This window comes from Furipterus horrens, unplaced genomic scaffold (assembly GCF_987537825.1).
Source record: "Furipterus horrens unplaced genomic scaffold, mFurHor1.1.pri manual_scaffold_6, whole genome shotgun sequence".
In the NCBI taxonomy this organism is placed as follows: domain Eukaryota; kingdom Metazoa; phylum Chordata; class Mammalia; order Chiroptera; family Furipteridae; genus Furipterus; species Furipterus horrens.
The window spans coordinates 5,773,017-5,797,548 of NW_028327176.1; the positions used below are offsets into that span (position 1 = coordinate 5,773,017).

Here is a 24,532-nt window from a genome sequence, read left to right on the forward strand (position 1 = left end):
GCCAACTCCGTCTAGTCTATCAATGGCAGTAGGAGGAGGAATTGATCCCGCAGTCCTTTTAAGCTACCTTCATATCAGACAGTTGAACCACCTGATCAGCTGTGAAATGTGCAGATCCAATCAGGTGGCCAGATGAATACCTCAATGGAATAATGTGGGGATGTATAGAAGAAATAAAATAAGTGGGAAATATAGAGGTTGAGGCATCCCACCACAGCAATGGAGAAAATAAGAAATACTCATTACAGAGTAAATCACAATTATTTGTTTTGTTACATTACTTGATAACATTTTAATTTAAAATCTCTTATGGCATCAGTAGTTTTTTTTTTTTAAATACATACAGTTGATAGAATATAAGTACTAAATGTTAGTACTAAATTGCTACATGATTCCTAAATGAAAGCTGCTATTCATTCCCTCATGTACCAATTGAATACTGTGCTACAAATAGCATAAAAATAAAATGCTTAAATAATATGACTATAAAGTTTTACAATGGAAGGAAAATATATGTTCACAGTTTTTGAAGATTGCAAGAAAGCAGTCACATAATATATGTCATAGTATTTGATAAGATATAGTTCACTTTGAAATCTACTTAGCTGGCACACTTCATTTTAAAGTATTACAGCAGAAAACCTCAAATGACAAAATACTTTTGAAAGGCATAAAGAATTTTGAGATGAACTAGAGAAGTCCCCATATTTTATAAGCAATTGTTGAGACACAAAAAGATAATCACTTTCTATGAAATGTTTGAATCTAGACTGGAAGCCAGAGATCTTAATATATCTTATTATGCAGAACACCTTTCTGGGCATATTGTACTATGGGGTGGCTTAATACAAACTTTTGACTGGAAATATTTCCTTCACCATGGGAGCCTTGAATGAAATATGTATTAAATCCATCATAATGGAGCTATTGAAACTTAGTTCTTCTTAAGCCATGAAGTAGAGGAATCACTTTCCTGCAACTTTTTGTACAAATCACTGGACAATTCAGACAGTGGAGCCATAATCCATTTTGACCAGGGTTCTCTCATCAGAAAAGATTTTTTACCACTTGCTGCTGAGAAAAATGAAGGCTACAAAAATGTCATAGTAGGTGATAATGTCTTTGATATCATTTTTTGGCTTCAAGGAAAGTCATTTCATCTTTTCAGTCATTGAGCAGAGAATCTATTCAGCCAAGTATATAAAACACCAAGAAAGAGCAACCATTAACTGCTATTGAACCAGTAAAGTTCCATTTATCATCTGTGAGGACTTTCTGCCTTTCTCAGGAAGCACCAAGAAAGACATTAGTTATAATGCTTTGGGCAGCAAAGAAAATAAAAAAAATCAACCCCCAAATGGCCTAAATTGAAATGATGCCTTAATATGTGTCTCGTTTCAATAATTTCAGAGGTAGAGCAGTTTCAGGACTGCTTAACTGGGTAAGGTCAATAAAATCATCAATATTTGGGTTCATTTCATTTTTCTGTTCTGCCGTTCTCCACGTTTCCCTCAGGGTAACTCACTTCATGAAATACACAAGCCTATAGCAACTCTAGGTATCGAGAGCAGACACAATATTAAGCAGAAGTAAAGAAAACATAAGAGGAAAGGTTATTTCTTTCTGACTTTCTGTGATAACCAAAGCATCAGTGAAACCTTTCTTACATCACTTACTTGCAAGGGGAATGGGACCTCATGACAACTTAGGCCACTTCCAACTTACTGCGGTTATGACAAAGTCCTTCAGAGGAAACCAGCTGATAATTTAGAAGGTGAGACTATATGCAGTTTTTCTGTCTAAATTTTATCACCTTTATACTGCTTGTCTTATCATATTTAGGGGTAATACTTAAGCAATCATAAAATCACTTTCTTTAGATTTCTGATAGAAGTCTTAGGAAGTTGTCTTTAAAAAAAAGAAAAAAAAAGGAAAGGCAAGGAAAGAAAACCAGTTACAATGTTTACTGATAAAAGCAAGAAGAGACTTGTTAATATTTACATAAGTGAGAAACCTTACCAAAACTGAATATTAATTATAAAATGTTCATCTAATATGTGTTTACAGGGCAAATAGAATATAAAAATATAGGAAATTATAAGTAATTTTATTTCCTTGAATTTTCCTGGTTGTAGTTACAGTATTTTAGTAAAAATATATTCATTTGAGAGCCAACATCTTTTATCTCTGACAAAAAGAAATTAAATATGGTAAAGAAATTGTCAAGTGGAATACCGTATCTCTTGTCTTGTTGTTTTTATTTGTTTTGTTTTCTATACCCAGCAGTAAAGTAGGAGTTCACAACCAAAGGTATTTGAACCCTATTTTAATGCATACGCTTCCGGGGAGCTCAACTATACCTCAAAGCTATGTGTTAACTTTGATGTGTGTGTTCCTTTTCCTGTGAAGTGGACATAACTTTCCTCTTGCGCTCCGAAGATGCTGTAACCTGTCCTGATTTTGTCACCAACCAAGAATCCCTGGCTTAAGGACATAACCAAGGGTGAACGCAGATCCCCAAGACCCGTACACGGCTGACCAGGTGTTCCAGGCTGACCAGGTGTGCCTGGAAAGCATCTGGGTGAAGGAAGCACACTTCCCTGCCAAACTCCAGTTCCAGAATTGAGGAAGGCAGTACCGGTGGGAATAAATAGTTGAATAAAATGAAAAGACCACGGAACCTAGAGTTCTCACTGTATAATGTATAAATGTAAAATGTATAAATGTCTTTATACGTTTTAGAAATGTGTTCACCGTTTTATGTTTTCCTTTTTTCATTTTAAAGTATAGATATCGCTGATGTTTTACTCACAAGGTATTATATGAGATGACGTGTGAGTGTCGTTTGTAAAAGGCCCATACTTTATTGTTGAAAGCAGAATTGGGTTAGCCACGAAAAACATGAGATGTCACGTGAATGGGTCTCTTCCTTGGGAACAAACCTGGTCATGTGTTTGCATGAGGATATGCTGCCAAACTTTCAAAATGATGCATTTTGACCACAACTGGTTTAGAAGACTCTGAATGACCCACTTTCACAGTTCTTCCTATGCTGGAGGAGTTTGAAGGGCTGTTGATTGTGTGTGTGTGTGTGTGTGTGTGTGTGTGTGTGTGTGTGTGTGTGTGTGTGTGTGTGATTAGCCTAAGAAACTGATGAGTTGGGGAAATAATTATCTTGGAACAAGTAGAAGGTACAGAGAGGGAGGCTCTATCACAAATAGGAACTTCTCTTATCTATCTATCTATCTATATTCTTTTACAAAAAGGTAACTCCTAATGGGTTGTCAGGGATTCTCTTGTGTCTATAACTTCTTTAAAATAATCAGCTTCAACACAATCTTTGTATCGAAGAGGCATATTTTGGGGTAACAAATCCTGTTCCCCTTCACATGCAAATATTTCTTTTATAAGCTCATCTCATAACATAGATCAGACTTCCTGAGTTTAAATTCTTGTTGAATTGACAGAAAATACTGCCAGCAAAATATCATATTAAATCCCTAGAATGAGAACAGCAGCAACAAACTAATGAATAAATATCACCATTTAAATTCAATGTAAAATTCATCACTAGGCAAGAAAATTAACTATTACTAATAAAAATATTTACTATCAGACATGTCATAGGATAGATGAGATTGTTCTTTTCTCCTTTTTCTCTTAAAATAATATTAAAATTCCTCATTATAAGCAAATATTTTACAGCAAAAAATGGAAAATTATAGATGAATGTCAAGCACTTAATTAATAAAGCTATTATCTTATTTTCTGAATTTTAAAAGTTTTGTTATTTTTCAACCATTTTTTTAATTGAAAAATAAACATTCATCTTCTTGCCTGTTATAAGTTGATTTGTGTCCTCCCCCTAAAATGTACAGGCATAGACTCTAACCCCAGGGCCTCCGAATGGGACCTTTTCTGGAGATAGGGTCATTGCGTACGTGACTAGTGAAGGCGAGGCCATATCAGAGCTGGGTGGGCTCTTACCCCAGTGCACCTGCTGTGCTGTAAAAGGGAGAAGGCTGAACACTGTGAGAGTAACAGCAGTGGAGCCATTTTTCAATGAAGTGGAAGGAGCCACGTCAGAGAAACCGCCTTCCGATTTTTTCTGAACCTTTGAACTGGGTCATTCCGCTCACATCCAGCTAGAACGTCCTGTTTAAAAAGGACCGATGAACATGAGCTCTGCCTAGTGCCCACTTTGCCTGCTCCATCAACGACCTACAAACCTAACCTTTGCCTGTCAGCCCCAATGAACTCCTGTTGTAAACAACATACCTAATCTTTTCTTTTCTTCTCTTCTTCTTTTCTCATGAAATCCTTTCAACTGGGGCATTATTTGGGTTTCTACCTCAATCTGTCTCCCAAATTACAATTCTTTTCTCTCAAAGAAACATTTTTCCTCTTGACCCGGTTTTCTGTGTTTTAGGTTGACAACACAAATGCACACGGTGGGAGAACACCATGGGAAAACTCAAGTTCTGCATCCACAAGCCAAGAAACTACCCCCAGATGCGAGGAGAGAAGCCTGCAATACACTCTTCCCTAGAGCCTTCAGAGGAAATACAGCTGGGCTGACACTCTGGTTTTTAACCCCCAGCTTCTGAAACTTTGAGGCGATAAATATCTGTTGCTCAAGACAGTCAGTTTGTGATGCTCTTTAATGGGAGCCCTAAGAAATTAATACAATACCTGATTTTGTATAAGCCTCAGGTCCTGCATGCTCTGGAGGCACCCCTCCTGGGCAGCAAGAATAACATCTCTGTAACATTCAAGTATCTGTTGTTTTGTTCTTAGCACCTCTCCTTGGGAACACCTTATTCCTATTTTTATACAACTGAATAAAACACATATACATTTGAACAAATATTGCGTTACCCATTACTTACAGAGTACGTCTTCCTCGTCTTCTTATCCCGGTGACTGTGGTGACGTTTCTGAAGCTGCAAACATCAGAAATCCCATCAGTGTCTAACACACAACCTTAACGAGTCCCCACCACTGCTGTAAGCTAGAGCTCTTGGTGATTTATACACTCACTGTTCTATAGATCATAAAAGCATTTAAAAGTCCACCACATTCATTGATCATATCGCAATATCTTTTTTTTTAGGGCATATCTTTTAGTCTAGAGAGCCCAACTTGGGATGGTAACAATCTGAGTAAAAAATAAATTACAAATACACTCAATAAATATGTAAGTGTTTATTTTACGGTGGATGCTGAAGATTCACAGAGCTCACATTCTTGTGGGTGATATGGGCAGCGGTCTCACACAGATAGTGTGAAGATACAGCCGTGTTTAACGCTGTGTTAATCAACAGTCTTGTGATGAGAAGCGCTCATGGGATGTGGGAGACACTGACAAAAGATACTTCTTCTATGTGCCCTTCAGTAAAGGAGTGGATCAAAAAGAGGTGGTACATTTACGCAGTGGAATACTACGCAGCAGGAAAAAGAAGGGACTTCTGCCTTTTGCGACAACATGGATGGAACTGGACACTGTTATGCTCAGTGAAATATGCAAGTTGGTGAAAGGCAAATACCACATGATCTCACCTAATACAGGAACCTAATGAACAAAAACAAACTACGGAGCACAGTAGATAGAACCAGAGGCATGGAAATGAGCAGCAGAATGACAGTGACCAGAGGGGAGGGGGGAGGGAGATAATGGTGAAAAGAAGGAGAAGGGACTAGTCAAAGAACAGGTATGAATGACCCATGGACATGGGCCACTGGGTGGGGACTGACGGAGTGTGTGGCGGTGGGGGGCAAAGGGGGAAAAATTGGGACAACTGTAATAGGACAACAATTGCATATTTAAATAAAAGAAGAAAAAAGAAAAAAAGAAACTTTTTCTAATGCACGCATACGCTTTTAAACCAAATTTTTATGTACTGATGCTTCCTTCTGGTTCGATTTTGTTCAGGACATCCTTCTGCCTCTCACAGAAGTAGACGCCCAGTAAGCCGATAGCGTCCCTCTCTAGCTGTGTTGACAGCCTAAAGGGAGCACATTATTTTTCGAGAGTACAATTTTCCTTGATGAAAGCTGAGGATAGCAATGCTACTCACGTCATGTCATTCCAGTTCTTGATATGTAGTTAACCAGAAACAATATATGACACCTCTCAATAAGAAGTCGTTGGCATGATGTCTCGTACATTCTTTGAACAAGCGTTGCACATGATGCAAAGTGAACTGTAAATACGCTTGTCGTATGGATCTAGAAACTTACCTCCCATCACTAAAATTATGAATGCATACAACGCAATAGAAGCAAACTCAGTTTTGCTGAGAATGACCCGAGAGAAGTGAAATCAATTAAAGGATCACTTTATCACATCAGTTATATTCTCTAATTCTTTGATTCACCCGATTCAGCATTTTGGCACATTTGTATTAAAGTATGCTTACATTGAAAGACGATTGCAATTATGATTGGAGAGACAGAGTGATAAAGACAAAGGAACATGGGCTTTAGAGAGAGGTTTCCGTTTGGTATGAACTGTTTGTTTATTCTGTGGCCTTCAGCAAATGAGCAGCTTCTCCTTATATACTAAGTATTATATTATTTATCACAGAGAGGGTTTTGTGAAGATTACCAATAACACATTTAAAGCATCCAATGGAATGCAGAAAGAGAATGTAATCTAAATAAATGATAGCAATTATAAAATTACATATTCAATTGCATGTATATGTTTGTGCGTGTGTATGTGTTTGTGAAAAGACAACCAGTTCAATTGAATTGGATACAGAGCACAACCAAGTTAGTTTAGTTCATGTTGGTTTTCACCTCCTTGTCATATGTCCCATGAAAATATAGTGCTGATATTCTCCAAGGAGGCACACAGAATAAGTACTTGGGTTTTGCTTAGTTTTGGGAACCCATCTCTCTCTCTCTCTCTCTTTCTGCCTCCCTCCCTCCCTCCAAAAACTACTCAATAACTGAAATCCTTTGTGATCCCACCCAGTATCATATTATTGAATATTACCTTTACATGATGATTGCTATATTTATTTATATCTCCTATATGGACCTGTTCTCCAGACAGACTATAGACTTCATCTCCAATACCTCCTGCTAGCACCCCTGCTTGATATTTTAGTGGTCATTTCAAACCACTAACACATGCTTTTTTTCATTCCAATCACACCTTCCCAAATCCACTTCCTCCTCATCCTTTATCATTTTAGTTGATATCAATGCTGTCTTTCCAGATATTCAAATAAAAAAGAAAGGATTCATCTCTCTGAGCCCTCCTTGTCCTGACACTGCTTATACTCTCAGCATATTCATAATACATACAATATTTCACTAGTTCTCATAGTTGTGATGTGTTCTTTTGTACCCTTGATGATCAGATGCCAAGACAGTATTAAACATGCAAATGTGTTGGTGTAAAAGCCCATGAGACCAAACGAGGATGGGAGCCTACAGAGACAGAACAGTCAGAATGAAATGCAGGTCAGACTCCACATGAAAAAGAAAGAGAAGGCAGAAGTTGGGTGTAAGTGGTTTTGACTGCAGACTGCAGGACAATTCTTTTTTTTATTATTGCATTCTTTCTTTAGCATTTAGTCCCCTGTACGCCCTGCCCCAAAGCAATCACCGCACTCTTGCAGAGCAATTCTAAAAAGAGTTTGGCAAGGCCATTGAGAGTCCCTAAGCCAAAGTCACCTGTCAGAGGATTTCTGCATCACCCAGAAGTGCGCTTGCCTTAAAATTTCTGCACAGGTATTGGCTGGGCAACCCCTGGGAACCATGACCTCCTCTAGAACCCAGTGATGGATTTCAGAGGGCTCCCAGTGGCCAGAAGTTAAGAGAGGCGCATTCCCATGATGGTCGCGTACTATCACCACGCTGGCCCCAGCCATTATCAACAGAAGTACTGGATAACTTGTCAACGGGTCTTATTGTCCTCACTTCAGCCACTCCTCAGCGTCACGTCTACTGTGCCTCTTTCAAGGCCTAAGTCAGATGCTATTGCCTTCCTGTTAGACATTGCAGCGACCTCCTATTGTGCCGTAAACCACAGAGTCATTGCTGTGGGCTGCATGACCACACAGCGTGGGTCAGCGTTTCCTTTCTGACCATTCACTTCCACGGCTCCAGCCTCCTGGGCATTTGTCAAACATACTGGGTGCATCCAGCCCAAGGCTCTCTGTCCTTCCAGCTCTCAATGCTCGGAATTCCTCCCCACTCCTGCCTTTACGCTCACAACACTGAACGGGTCACCTGCCTTTTGCCTACTTAATTTATTCATGTTTTTTATTTCCTCCAAAGCAATGAAGCCTTCTGAGGGCAGGTGTCCTTACCCAACTGCTGCATCCCTTCTGCCCACACCACTCCCTACACAGATTAAGTGCTCATTTGCACTGACACATGCCGACAACCCAAGGACCTCTGTGTCAGGCAGATGTGCACTCAGAGTATAACTTAAAAACGACCCTTTCTTTCTGAAGAAACCAATCAGCTTCTGTACCTCAGGTTCCTCAGCTATGAAATAGCAGATTAATCAAACCAGTCAAGATATCACAATATGTATATCATGGGAGAAAAAAACCCCCACAAATATTTGTACCCTTTAAGATGTTGCAAAAATCCCATTTGTCATTGCAATCCTTTCCAACTAGGTAGGAGCCTGTCATCCCTGCATCCCAGATAATGACCAGATTACAATACAAATCACAAGTTTCACTCTGAAGTATTTTGTTTTTAAATTCCTTCAGGGATTATAAATCACTTTTCATTCTGACCAGAGGTATTCCAAAGAGTATGAATTAATGGACATGGAGTTTTTATTAATGTGGATCTGAAAAACGGCCCTGGCTGGTTTAGCTCAGTGGATTGAGCGTCGGCCTGCGAGCTAAGTGTCGCTGGTTCGATCTTCCAGTCAGGGTACATCAGAGAAGGAAAACTCTGACTCCAAAAAACCTCCGCTGCCTTGCGGCATACCTCTTCTGGGGAAAGGCTAAGGGAGTAAACCCCGACAGAAAATCCGGAGCCGGAGTCCCTAAGGCGGTTTGACGTTGTAGTCAACACCGGCAACTCCTGCGGCGCACCTGAAGCCAAGCTGTATCGACTCCGTCTTTCCCTTGGACCCTTCAGCTGCGAAGAGAGGGGGGGTCTGCTGCATGGGCAACAGCAGACCCTCCATATCACCCTGCCCAGGCTCTGTAGCTTCAGCTCCACTGGAGAGGACACTCCAGCGTCATCGCAAGATGTCAATTCAACACGGGAGGAGACAGATGCCGTGTCACTCCCGAGTCGGACTGCACAGCCATTCTCGGCGGTGCAGATAGACTCTTAAGAAGCTACACCATCGTCTCTCGAGACGGACGGCTGCCGACGGATCTGAAAATTGGCTTTGTCTCCCTTGCTATGCAAACAGAGAAAAATATTATTTTATACCTCTCAGACATAATTATTTTATTATAATGATAGTGATATTTTTCTCTCTGAGAGATTCTGATACAAGGTTCATAAAATGTCTGAGATAGATTTACACCAAGTAGCCAGTTCCCTGAAAGATGTCACTTTTCCTGAAGGTGGAGGTGAGTGATTTTAGATAAAGGCAGTGACAATATTAGATCATTTGTTTTTACTTGAAGGACATCGTTTTTAAAATTTGACACATGAGTCTCTAGCACACCAACTCCTTAAATGGCTGATTAAGTGAAATGTTAGGATTCCAAATTTAGTGTATCGTTAATTCTGGGGTGACAAAGGATGAGGTAAGGTCATCATTAAATAAGGTCATTGGAGCATAAAACGTTTATCCCTCAATTTCTCTCCAGGAGACACACTATTCTTGACTTAGATGTCCTTTGTCAACATGATGCATTGGATGAATTATTTTCTGTTTAAGCCAGGGGCAACAACATGTCTTATTTTTATTAACCTTGATATCTCATTTTTAGAAATATGAGCTTTAGAGTTTCTAAAGGTATGATTATGGCCTTGCTCTATATTTCTACCAGTGGACTTTCAATTTGCCTCATTATCTTCTACCCAAGAGTCCACATCTGCCTAGCTTTCCATGTCTGTGATAAGGTATCGGCTTATTGTTTGCTCTTAAAAGTAATATATAATCAAAGATAGAGGATTTGTAAAAAAAAAAAGTTTATTAAAATGGGTCGATGTACATTTGGCTGAAACTTTGCAATACTTTACAGTGTATATGCCTTATATATATTTTGTGAAACTTATCTCTAAGTTTTAATGCTATTACAAAAATTTTATCTTCAATTCTATCAGTTTTATTCTCTATATTATGAATCGCATTTTGGAGGTAAGTTCTTATATATTTAGGACGGTTGCACCTTTTTGGTGAATTGATTTTTGTAACATGAGGCAAAACTTTTCTATATTCCTGGTACTGTTCCTTGTTTTAAAGTCTACTTTGCCTGATAATAATTTGTGCAATCTGGCTCTTCAATTTGTGTTCATATGACTTAAAATTTTATAAGTTTACTATTAATATACCTTTGTTTTATATATTTAAAGTAGATTTTTAAATATAGCATGTTTGTAGCTTGCTTTTGTTTTAAATTTATTTATTTGTTTATTTATTTTTAGAGATAGAGGAAAGGAGAAAGAGAGGGAGAGAAACATCACTGTGTGGTTGCCTCTCACTCGTGCCCCCAACTGGGGACCTGACGTGCAACCTAGTCATGTGCCCTGACTGGGAATCGAACCGCCGACACTTGGTTCGCAGGCTGCTGCTCAATCCACTGAGCCACAGCAGCCAGGTGTAGCTTGCTTTTTTATTCAATCTGACAATCTCTATCATTTAACTAAAGTATTTTGAATCCTTACATTTAATATAATTATCAATACAATTATTTTTTAACTTACTATGTTGTTATTTATTTCCTATTTTTCTCTGCTTTTTATTTTTTTTCTTTTTTCCCCTGTCTTTATTTATTAGGACAGAGTAACCATTCCCCGGGGCCAGTGGGGTCATGGGGAGCGCTCTAGCCTCTTCTTGGCCGTAGAAAGCTTTGTTTTATATGAGGCAAAGGTCTGGGTTTTGTGGCAGTCTCCTAGTGACAGCTTCCTGCTACGTGTTCATCTGTGTCCCCACATGGGGCTCTGTGAGAGCTATGGCCTTCCCCAGCCTTTCCCAGCGCACCCAATAAACACGTGTTGCCAGGGCATGCGGGTCTCAAGAGTCACAGCCCACCTGGATCCGGGCTTTAAGGGTGCATTACAACTTTCATTGTTTTCTGCTTCCCTAACTTTCTTGTAGCCACCTTTGCTTCTTGCGATCTACCAAAGGTGACGCAATCCATCCAGGTGTCCCTCTGAGGGGCTTGTTACTCTAGGATTCAGTTTACCTGGTTGCCTTCTGACATCGGCTCTCCTGTAGGCTCAATATTAGCTCTGATTGTGCAGCTCACCTAAGCTCATCTCACCGTAAGAGTGGGAGCAAAAGCATTTGAACGTTTCCATATTGCTTGTGGACATGCGTATTTCTTGTGGAAGGAACACCCAGAAGCACCCTTTGAATTGCCCTCATGTGCCATGGAAAAAGAATTCATACTCTCAAGAAAATGCTGGCAAAATATCAAGATTTGGCAGGAAAGAAAATATTTACTTCTATGCTATTTCTATGTTTTTAATGGATCACTTATACATTTACTTATCCATTCAATCTAGACCATTCATAGATCATCCAGTAAAAGCGATTCTGTTAGCCTCTGGGAATAAATGATACATGATAGCCTATTTACTTAAATATATGGTCTTATTTTTCTTTTCATTTATATAAAAAAACTATATTTTGTACAATTTATAGATGGAAAAAATCCACAAAAGTAATACTGGATTTCTCATCAATCTCAATATGCAGGTCTGAGCTGTTTTGGAAACAGATTTTGTATTACTTCAACTGAAATGCTATGCAATCAAATGAAAGGATTATAGCCGTGTTTTTATCTTTATTCAAATTAATCAATTCCATAAGTGTACCTTCATAACTGGTTAGACTATTGAAATTTGTAGGAAAGTGAAATTTTCAGTGTTCACTAGATCATAAATGACCAATTGTTTTTATTAGGATTTATACAGCCTAACGTGAAGAACAATATTGATCCCGATTGGGTAAAACTTAAAGTCTGCAAAGCGCAATTTGAGAAGCCCTATGAACCACCTCAGATATTACCTCCCAAAGGAGATACGCTTTATTAGGGGCCAGGACTCAGACTATAAGAATTCTACTATTAGAGTTATTCTTTTGGACTCCCGCCCTCAAAGATGTTTTTGGAAATAAAAATAATCTCAGATAGGAGTATGTGCTAAACTGGTATATGCTGAGGGATACATATGTGTGTACTGAGAGGCTCAGTGGGAAGTTATTCTGTTAGGAGAACAAAGATACTAAAGAAAGGGATGGGAAGGAGGCTTTTGGCAGAGAAAATATATGAAACCTAGTCGGGGATTCTAACATAAGGCTCTATTAACACATTTGGTTGAATAACTTTTTGTTCTGTGTGACTGTTCTATGCATCGTGTGAGATTTAGTGGCATCTTAAACTACCCTTCGCTAATTGCCAGTAACCTCCCAATTAGGAAAACCAAAATTGTCACCAGACATTGCCAGGGTCCTCTTTGTGAGCGTAATTACTCCTGGTTGTGAACCAGTAATTCTAGCAAAGACACCAAAGAAGTACTTATTTTATAGCATCAAATTTATGCACACTTGTCTTTAAAAATAAAAAAAGCACATAAAACATTTAAATAAAATATATAAAATAAGAACACTTTCACTCAGTTGCTGGCAGGTGACACTCTGGTTTTTGTCCAACTATTAAATATTTTCTAAGTGTCAGGTGACTTATAGCCTTTACTTAATGGGCAAGACATCTAAACAAGATATGGACTCAAGACATAAGAAATGGAAAAGAGAAGTCACAAAGCCCTCTGTCTCGAATGATTTTAAGTGTCGTTATTTGAACAATTATACGCCAGGGATGACACTGTGTGTATGTGTGGATAAATAACCGGTCCAGAACGGACACATCAGAGCTCTGATACAACTCACTGTGACTAAATAATATGTTCATAGTATCACCTGATTAGTTCCCCGATGTTGTTTCTCTCCGTGCTTATTGAAATTAATGGTTTTTCTGAAACTCCTGAAGCCAGACATAATGGGAATGATATTGAGCTTGGTTTTAAATCTCCGGTGGCATACATTCAATCAGGACATTCCTCCCGGCTCTTAGCCCAAATTGTCTTAAAGAATTAATACATTTTAAACAATAGAACACCTATCTACCACCTCATGATCATTATGGATGGAACACCGCAGAATGACTTAAATATCGCCAAGTAAAAACACTGTGCCATGCAGCTCCAAAATATAAAGAGCTGCAGGTCATTGTATCTTTCTGAACAACGAGAAAAGGGCTGAATAAACTGAAAATCAGCCACTTTTCTGGGACCCGTTAGAGAATTCAGGTTACAGGGCCAGCTGGGAGGCACCCTGTAACCTTGAGCAATAATCAAATGCAGAAGTCCCAGCAGACGCCAGATTCAGTAGCGGAGAACCTGGCAGAGGCATAATGTGGCAGGAATATTTGAATGGTAATTTGATGAGATGGACTAGTTTAAGAGTGAGAAAACCCCGCAGGGATGCCCTCTTAGGAAAGCCTCCGCACTACTACAGGTTTTATTCCTAGGAGCCCATCCGGTTCTTATAGTGAAGGGTACAAAAGTCACCTGTGCCTTTGGCAGGGGACATGCAAAAGTATCCATGTGAAATATGACTTGTATGTTTTCCTAAAACATAGCTACTCTCCAGAGAACACAGCTTTCCCAGAGCCTTGTCTTACGTGGATTCGAGGGGAGTTACCCCAACTAACCCTTTGTAGCCATCCTGTCACCCAATGAGAGGGAGGGAGGAAAAAATACTTTGAAACACTATGAGAGTCAAAACCTATGAACATGGGTCCCTTTCTTACGAGGACATCAACCAGGCTTCAGTATATACCACTGAGTTATAGCTGAAGGAACAGCAAGGTGAAGACTCAATTTAAGAAGGTATTCTTAGGAATTTCTAAAGAAAACAGGGCGGAATAAAACAAAGACATTAGAGGAATGTGAAACCCCTGACATCTACTATTACAAAACAAACAGACGAGCATAAATATAACCAAATTCAGTAGACTCTTGTTTTCGTTTTGCTCATCATATCTTTTGCTGTGCAAAAACTTTTTTAGTATGTGATGTAGTTCTTTATTTTTTCTTTTGTTTCCTTGCCCAAGGAGACAGATCCAGAAAGATATTGATAACAGCCTATGTTTTCTTCTAGGAGTTTTGTGATATTAGGTCCTACATTTAAGTCTTTAATCCATTTTGAGCGTATTTTTGTGTATGATATAAGAAAGTGGTTGAATGCAATTTTTAATGTATGTATCTGTCCAGTTTTCCCAATACCACTTATTGAAGAAACTGTCTTTACCATATTGCATAGCCTTGCCTCTTTGGTTGTGTGACCATATAAGTGAAGATTTATTTGGGGGCTCTCTATTTGACAAGATGTATGCACCCCTATGTGTATTACAGCATTGCTAGTAATAGCTAAGGTATCAGAGAAGGAAAACTCTGACTCCAAAAAACCTCCGCTGCCTTGCGGCATACCTCTTCAGGGGAAAGGCTAAGGGAGTAAACCCCGACAGAAAATCCGGAGCCGGAGTCCCTAAGGCGGTTTGACGTTGTAGTCAACACCGGCAACTCCTGCGGCGCACCTGAAGCCAAGCTGTATTGACTCCGTCTTTCCCTTGGACCCTTCAGCTGCGAAGAGAGGGGGGGTCTGCTGCTTGGGCAACAGCAGACCCTCCATATCACCCTGCCCAGGCTCTGTAGCTTCAGCGTCATCGCAAGATGTCGATTCAACACGGGAGGAGACAGATACCATGTCACTCCCGAGTCGGACTGCACAGCCATTCTCGGCGGTGCAGATAGACTCTTAAGAAGCTACACCATCGTCTCTGGAGACGGACGGCTGCCGACGACGACGAGTAATAGCTAAGGTATAGAAGCAGCTTAGACATCCATTAGCAGATGAACGGATAAAGATGCGGTATAGATACACACACAATGGGATATTACTCAGCAAGATTAATGGAATTTCGCCATTTGTGACAACATGAATGCACCCAGCGGGTACTATGCTAAATGGAATAGGACAGACAGAAAAACAAATACCTTATAATGTCACTTATATGTGGAATCTGAAAAAGCAAAACAAATTAATAAATGAAACAAAACAGAACCATAGGTTTAGAGAACAAGCTGATAGTTGCCAAAGGGCAGGGGAGGGGGGAAGTAAAAAAAGGAAAAAAGAAACTCCTTTGTAAGTGTAAGCTGGCATCATGAATAGGGATCTTTGAATCCTTCATGAAATATACTTCAATTTCTAAAAAAAAAAAAAAAATTCAGAGCCAGATGAACATACAATCTTACTCTAGGGATTCTTTATATCATATCTTATTGCCTGATACATAATGTTCAGCTTTCTACAAAGAAAACTACAAGACAGACTAAGGGGCAGTAAAAAAAGTAATACAATCTAAATATACAATACAAACACCAGAACAGGGTATGGTAAAGATTTGGAATTTTTAGGCAATGAATTAAAATAATTATGATCCCTATATTAAGTGTTCTAATGATGAAAGCAGACCATAAGCAAGAACAGATGAGTAATGTAAGCAAACAAAGATAAATAATAAGAAAAAATTGAAATCCCAAACATCATAATAGCAGCAAAGAGTGGGTTTGCAAAGCCCATTAGCAGACTGGACATGGCTTAAGAAAAAATCAGTTAAATTAAATATATGTCAACAAAATTTTCCAAAAGTCGTCGTCGTCGTCGTCGGCAGCCGTCCGTCTCGAGAGACGATGGTGTAGCTTCTTAAGAGTCTATCTGCACCGCCGAGAATGGCTGTGCAGTCCGACTCGGGAGTGACACGGTATCTGTCTCCTCCCGTGTTGAATCGACATCTTGTGATGACGCTGGAGTGTCCTCTCCAGTGGAGCTGAAGCTACAGAGCCTGGGCAGGGTGATATGGAGGGTCTGCTGTTGCCCATGCAGCAGACCCCCCCTCTCTTCGCAGCTGAAGGGTCCAAGGGAAAGACGGAGTCAATACAGCTTGGCTTCAGGTGCGCCGCAGGAGTTGCCGGTGTTGACTACAACGTCAAACCGCCTTAGGGACTCCGGCTCCGGATTTTCTGTCGGGGTTTACTCCCTTAGCCTTTCCCCTGAAGAGGTATGCCGCAAGGCAGCGGAGGTTTTTTGGAGTCAGAGTTTTCCTTCTCTGATGTACCCTGACTGGAAGATCGAACCAGCGACACTTAGCTCGCAGGCCGACGCTCAATCCACTGAGCTAAACCAGCCAGGGCATTTCCAAAAGTAACATACAAAGAAAAACAAGAATGAAAAGGAAAAATAATTATTCAAGAAATGTGAGACAATTTCAAAGATGTTACACGTTTGTATGTAACTGAAATATAAAAAAAAAAATGAGAGAATGAAAGTGAAAGAAATATTTAAAGAAATAATGAGCCCTGGCTTCTGTGGCTCAGTGGATTGAGCGTTGGCTTGCGAGCCAAGTGTCGCTGGTTCGATTCCCAGTCAGGGCACATGACTAGGTTGCATGTCAGGTCCCCAGTTGGGGGCACAAGTAAGAGGCAACCACACAGTGATGTTTCTCTCCCTCTCTTTCTCCTTTCTCCTCTTTCTAAAAATAAATAAACAAACGAACAAATAAATTATTTTAAAAAGAAATAATGAAAAAGAACTAAAATAATAATAATAATAATAATAGACACAAAACCGCAGATGTAGAAAACTCAAACACAAAGCAGCATAAATACAGGAAACAAGCAAGAGAATGAAAACTACAACTTCGCACATTATATTGACACTGTAGAAAGTCAAAATGAACACTAAATCTTGAAAGAAAATATAGAAGAACATCTTACCTATAGAGGAACAAAGATAAAAGCTACAGCAGAATTCTTGTCAGAAAATGTGCAAAAAAGAAGTGGAGTAAAATATTTAAAACGATGAAAGAAAAAATCAATCTAGAATTTTATATCCAACAAAATGTTCCTTCAAAAATACAAGAGAATTAAAGACTTTCAAAGATACCTCTCCCACCAAAAAAGAAATTCACAATGAGCAGATATTCTCTGCAAGATATGAGAAAAAGTTTTTCCAAGGAGAAGGAAATAATATATGTAGTCACAAACTCTGATCTACATGAACAAAGGAAAATCCTTACAGGAGTATTAAATACAGGTCAAATAATTTTTCTTCTAATTAATTGGTTTAATATATACAGGTTGTTCAAAGTAATAATGGTAAACGTATGTGTTATTAAACCATATAGAAAATTCCATTTTCTCTACCCTTATCATATCAATTATAATTGTTTTAATAAAACCTATCAGTTGCCCTAGAGTTTGCCATATACATTTACAACTCACATAATTCTGCTTTCATATAACTCTACACTACCTCACGCATAATGCAAGTAACTTTATACAGAGTATTCCTAATTCATCTAACCATCTCTAAATTATTTCCATTATTTCACTCATCTGTATGCTACAGTAATACATCGTTACTATTACTACTTTGAGCAAACTGAACACAAGGTGGGGCAAAAGTAGGCTTACAGTTTTTCATATGAAAATAATATAATCATTAATAAATAATTATACAAGAATAAACTCTCTGTTTCCTGTACTCACAACTGGAAACCTACGTTTGCCCACCCTTTTTAAAAGATGTTTATAAGACAAGTGATACAATAGAGAAATGATTCAAATAAATACCACACCAGAGGTGATATATCCATGGCAACGAAATGTTAAAAAATGCTCAAGTGCCTTAATTTTTAAGGAATCAGAAAAGCACAATAAATACCACTTCAAACCAATTGCACATTCAAAATATCAAAGACTAAAAGTGACAAGTACTGATGAGCTAGAGAACGACTGCACTTCTGTGCTTTGCTGGTGTGAACGCAGAATATTACAGCAACTTTGGAAAACGTTTGCCACTTCTCATAAATCCCAAATCACATTTGCCATACAGCCTGGCACGCCCACCCCCTGCTATTCGCTCGCAATGAAAACATAGGCTCCCACAAAGACTGTTAGGTAAATATCCAAAGGTATTTTTCTTATTTAAATCTTAATCCCCAAACTAAAAACAACCTAATGCCCATTCAAATGGTAAAGGGTCAAAGTTTGGCACATTCATTTAATGGACTGCCATTTTACACACACACACACACACACACACAAATACCGATTTAGGCAACAACATGAAAGAATCCCCAATCTGTGAAGGATGAGAAGCAGACCCGAAAGATGCCATACGACGTGGTTTCATTTATACGATGTTTTCAACAAGGAAAAACCACAGAGATAAAAACCAGTCGAAGCTGTTTGGGGGCTCTGACTGGAGAGAAGCGTACAGAGGGTTTTCCGACATGTTGGAAATGATGTCTATCTTAAGTGTAGTTCTTGCTCTCCTGTATTTAATGGCTGGAAGTCTTCAGTCTTTCACTTCAAAGGTTCCATTTTATTGTGCGCAAATAATGACTTAAAAGAACACGGACAATTTGCTTTAATGGCAAAAGAGTTGCTTTTATCCACCCGACACTTTTTTGAAAAGAGTAATGATTTCTATTGTGAAAGTTATAGTTAGGTCAATAACACCTCTTCAATACCATGGAAAAAGTTGACTATAAGATCGCAACTATATACTGGTTTTGATGGCCGCTCCTGATAGCCCTTTTAAGGCCAAGGAATCTGTAGGTTTAGGTTTATTCTCCATCAGACCATTCCTTCGTTAGATTGAATATATATCCCTGCTTGCTTCAGCAGCACATCTGCTACAAGTGCAAGTACACAGAGGTTAGACAGCCCCTGCGCAAAGATGACACGCACATTTGTGAAATGTTCCATAAAAAAGAAATAACTAAGATATATCCATACATAATAACATATGAAAGTTCTTTCACTTGCAGAAAATTCCAACAAAATAAAGCTGAAAAGCTTTTGTGGTTCAATTTCTAAAATGCATTATAGTATCATAAAGAGAAAATTGGTCGAATACTGTGATATCACTGTTATAATGTTCTTATCTATACATTTAACTAAGGGCTTTCTGTTAGCATAATTTTCACTTTGTGAGAGGAAAAGAATAGCTGACTTCTTTTTTTTATTTCAATTTGACTTAGATATTATATTGTAGGTATATAAATAATAGCTCTTACTCAGCCATTTTCAAAGCCTAATAGTAATTTTACTAAAAGCAAAGATAACTTATTTCTTTTTTTATTATAGACACCCAGGAATCTGATTATAAAAATGCAAGCCGAATACAGATACAAAAATAGTTGATTTTTATCTGGTGTAATTTAGGATTCTTGCTGCTGCTCCTTTATTGTGCCAATGTGAATACATATATGTCTCTCACACTGTGTTTTAGATAAATGTTTTGTTTGCTTGATTTGATTCATATATATATATATATATATATATATATATATATATATACTTAATTACCTTTTCTCTAGATTCTGAAAATTTATTAAATAAAACACAGAAAATGTGTTTTGTCTCTCTTTTCAACTCCTAAACAAAGTAAGCAATCATTATATATAAACTGAAGTATTTTTAGCTGCATATGCAAATACAAAAATACTCCCAAAAAGTTGTAAACTATAGAGAGTTAATGAGCCATCATAGTGTAGTTTGAAAAGAAAAATCGTTTCCTGCTCCTGTAAAAGAAGGTAATTTTAAAATGCTAATCCTTATTCTTAGTTTCCACAGTTTTATGGAGCATGCTTACCTCACCAACTCGATCCGAGGATGGAATGGCATACATTATTAAAGACACCTCGCACAGGGCCTAGAATGCATTTCATTTAAAGTTGTCGGAGCTGATTTGTACCTCCCGAGGAACTGGGGAGAGTACACTGGGAGCTTCCTTTAATACAGTATAATACAATTTTAATTGTTATACGTGTTATTCCTAGGCTGGTTCCTATCATTCAACAAAAAACGTACCATGAGTCACGGAGGCCAAATCCTGTTCCCTCTCTTAATCTAGGCCACCTTTGTAAGGGCCTTTTTCAGCATGGTGGCTCTACATCTGATTGACAAAATAAATTACCAAATTTGCTTTGTTAATATCAGTCACGGACGAAGCACTTGTTTTAAAAGGATGGCCTGGTTCTTAATCTGGTGCTGTTCCCAGGCGTAGTTTAAAAACAAAGTTGGCGAGAGTCCTCAGTCGCCAATGGGCAGGCTAGCCACCAAAAGCACTGGGATGTTTCCAACGACCCTGGCTCTTAGCACCCTGCCCAGAAACCCCCCAAGGTGTGGCTGTTTCCTACCTATCACCAGCTGACACGTCAACCCGGAGGTCCACGCACAAGCCCGGTCTTTGGGCAGAAGGCTGGGTTGCTCTCTACTGCTCCTTATGGGATGGCCCTACCAGCAGGTAGGCACAGTTTGGTGCAGCGGAGGCTGCAGTCCGCCTTAGTCATCCCTTGGGCACCTGGGAGGCAGGACCTGAGTTGAGGGCTACAGAAAATGCTAGGGGCTGTTATCTGGGACTGCTGCCTCACAGGGGGTCTAACGAGGCAGATGTTGGTAATGCAGTTTCCTGATCTACTGCACCATGCCTGGGAGTGCTGGGTGGCTGAGCTCCTCGTATCCTTGCTTGCGAAACTCTCTAACACGGTACACAGCCTGGATTGTGTGCCCACCGGCAGGCCTTGTAAGTGCCGGAGCTAAGCAGGAAAGCATGTGGCAATGGGACTTCTGGTCCTCAGTGGCTATTTACTCTGATCACTTCCAAAGCCAGGGTCTGTAAACTTCATAATTGTACTACTTGACCTGGTGAAGGACTCTCTCAGTTTGGGCAGAGAACAACAAAAACCAAAGTCATTATTAACTCATTGCGGATGACGTTAGAAATGTTTGTTACATGTACACTATTTTATCTCTAATTCAAACTTAAAAATAATAGAGTTGTATTAAATGAGGACCTCAGCACACCTGACCTGAACCACATTGCCATCAGTACATGCTGTCCCATCTAAGTCACCAAAACTGGAACGGAGCAAATGGAGGTTCAGCTGCCTGCTACAACAAAAGCTAAACTTGTGGGGTAAGTTCAAGAGAAATTTAAGAGTAATAAAATGCATAAGCTCTATATAGCAGTGCATAATTTACATGAAGATAAAGATATAAGGAAATGTGTATATTTAAGTAAATATAAAATACATAGTCAATATACTATAAAGAATAATATCTAGATAAGATTTTGTAAGGAAATATTAATAGATTAAATAAAAAAGATAATCTATGTAAGTAAATACACATGGATACTGAAGGGGAAATAGGAAAAAATTATTTTTAGGGTCTCATTGTGGGAATGATGGGAAGTGATGGTAGCAGAGCATATTTATAGAAAAAATATTTAGTATTTTGTATTTGAATTAAACAAAAAATGTGTTTTATTATTATCAGAAATATGTATCCTCCTTAGAAAGAATTTTCTTAAACATCATAATGGGAGAGTCTTATCAATTTTCAACTAATGCTTGATTTATTTTTCTCTTCATAACACTTATTACTTGACATTATTGTGTATTTATTTTCTTCATTTTTATTGTCTTTTTTATGCACTGGAGTAACTAGAATATAAACTCCCATTTTGCAAGGACTTATCTATTTTGTTTGTTGTTTTATTTAATGCCAATAAGAAACAATAAATAGTAGGAAATCGATACAAATTCTTCGAATGGATGCATGAATTCTAGGTTACGGAAGTTAACAATTAATGGAATATAGAAGCACACTAAATTTTCCAACCTGGTGATGGAAAATGTGAACTAATCATAATTTGACCAAACAAACAAAGAATCAAGATGCAGAAAAGGCAATAACTAACATAAATGGAAATATAGAGTAAATAAAACAACAACGCAAGCTGTAGTCTATTTATAAAAAAAATACATTAAACTTCTGGTTTCAGTTCCAATAATGTGAAGTCTTTGAAAGCTATCACTTTCGTTCATCCTTACGTGAGAAAGCCAAACAAACAGCAAATCAAGAGATTTTATAGACTACTCGGAGGGTAGAGGTTACAGGACAAACCGTCTCCTGGAAATCTGGAGGAACAGGTTCATCAAGAGAGTCAGAGCTGAGCGGTTATAAAGGAGTAGGAACCATAACATGGGAATGGGAATGAGTTGCTGGAAGCAGAAGGTGAACTGGGTAGCAGCAATAAAAAAATATTGTGGCATCTCAGCCTTGGGGGAGCCCACTCGCATGAGCTTTATCCCCAGGAACCTTACCGTGGTCTCACAGTGAAGATCCTAAAAGGTCTCCATTGTGGTTCACGGAAGAGAGTGCGGAGAGAGGACACTGTTAAGAGAATGAAAGGACAGCTCCAGAACTATGAGAAAATATCTTCCAAACACATATTTTATAAAGGACTTGTAGCCCAAATATACAAAGAACACCTAGAACTCAGCAATATCAAAACAAACAACTGCACAAGAAAAGGTTGAAAAACTGACAGACCCCTCCTCAAAGACACACAGAAAGCAAAGAGCAACATCATTTGTCCTAAAAGAAATGTCAATTAAAATACCAGCCCTGGTTGCTGTGGCTCAGTGGATTGAGTGTTGGCCTGCGAACCTAGTGTTGCTGGTTCGATTCCCAGTCAGGGCACATGCCTGGGTTGCGGGCCAGGTCCCCAGTTGGGCGTGCATGAGAGGCAGCCACACAGTGATGTTTCCCTCTCTTTCTCCCTCCCTTCCCCTTGCTCTGAAAATAAATAAAATCTAAAAAAAAAAAATAATAATAATAAAAGCTAACAATAGAAAATATATTTAAAAAAAACACACAAAATGGGTACCACAATACATCCATTAAATTGGCTAAACTCTCCCAAAATTACACCACCGAACGTTGGCCAGGATGTAGAACAACAATAACTATTACTCACTGATGGTGGGAGTGAAAAATGGTACAGCCCCTTTGGGATGTAATTTAGTAGTTTCTTATAAAGGTAAACACAGTCTTACCATATCATTTAGCAATCACGTCCTTGAGTGTTTTAAAACAATTACCATATTTTTCGCTCCATAAAATGCACTTTTCCCCCCTAAAAATGTAGGGGAAAATGTCTGTGCATCTTATGGAGCAAATATTGCATCACAGATCATGATGTGTATTACCTGACCTGGGGTTCCCAGAAAATTAGAAGAGTACTTGAACCTTAAAGTCTCTCCTCATTTGTTAATGACCATGATGACGGTTCTCCGTATTGCTGTTGACTGCTGTTCACTTTACATGGTTGAAATATTACTCTGTTCTATTTTATTAAATATTTTAGTACACCATTTGGTTCAGAATATTTTTTTTTCTTGTCTTCCTTCTCTAAAGCTAGATGCGTCTTATGGTCAGGTGTGCCTTATAATGTAAAAAATATGGTAATTTAAAGAAGCATATTCACATACACAAAATCTGCATCAAAAGTATGTAATAGTTTTATTCATAATTGTCCCAAACTGGAATCAACTGAGATGTACCTCACTAGGGGAATGGATAAACTGTGGTGCATCTGTGCAGTGGGATACCATTCAGGATGAAAAGGAACGGCTATCAAGTCATGAGAAGACTTAAATAAATTTAAGTGCATACCGGTAAGTAAAAAAAGAAGCCAATATGGAAATATAACATCCTTTATGATTCCTACTATACAATATTCTTGCAAAGCCAAATCATAAGACAATTAATAATTGAGTGGTTGCCAGGGGACTAGGATGTGAGTTTTTGTTGGGATCGTTGAAAACAGGAAACATAGGAGGTTCTTTAGGATGGTGAACGATTTTGCGTACATGACACTAAGCATCTGTCAAAACCCACAGAATGTTATAGCTCAAAATGGGGACTTGATCTATGCAATGTAAATGGAAGTCATTTTATATATCAGTGGACCCCAGAGGGAATGTCGAATGGGACTAAGGAATCTCTTTTGCAAACGTAGGAACCAGCCTTTTTGAAGGAGCTGGGATGAAAGGAGCTGGCGTACATAACTCGGGAAATGAGGCACGTGCCAGACTAAGAGCCAAAGGCACGGAGCCAGCACACAGTACTTTGGCTAACCTGGGTCCCACCGGGGTATCTGTCAGTAATTTTGGGAATGCTGTGCACGTTTATGTGAACCGAATCATTGCAATTGTAATTCACTAGTGTATTGAGGGACACAGCTTCTCCCTATTGAAACAGAAAAAAACAGCAGAAACAGCTAAACAAGTGGGAGAGACAGAATGGTCCCTGTGATAATGATTAGAGTTCAACCTGAACATGAACTCATATTACCTTAGTATAGATACAGAGGGTAACATATAGGAACCGTTATAGATATGTGTATATACATATTTACATCTTAATTAAAGGGCACAGCCCATTC

The 24,532-nt window shown here is 38.7% G+C and overlaps 1 pseudogene; it reads left to right on the top strand.

The window, feature by feature from the left end:
• Positions 1-18,906: 18,906 nt before the first annotated feature.
• Positions 18,907-19,005, top strand: LOC150005626 (U6 spliceosomal RNA; annotated as a pseudogene).
• The last annotated feature ends 5,527 nt before the right edge of the window (positions 19,006-24,532 follow it).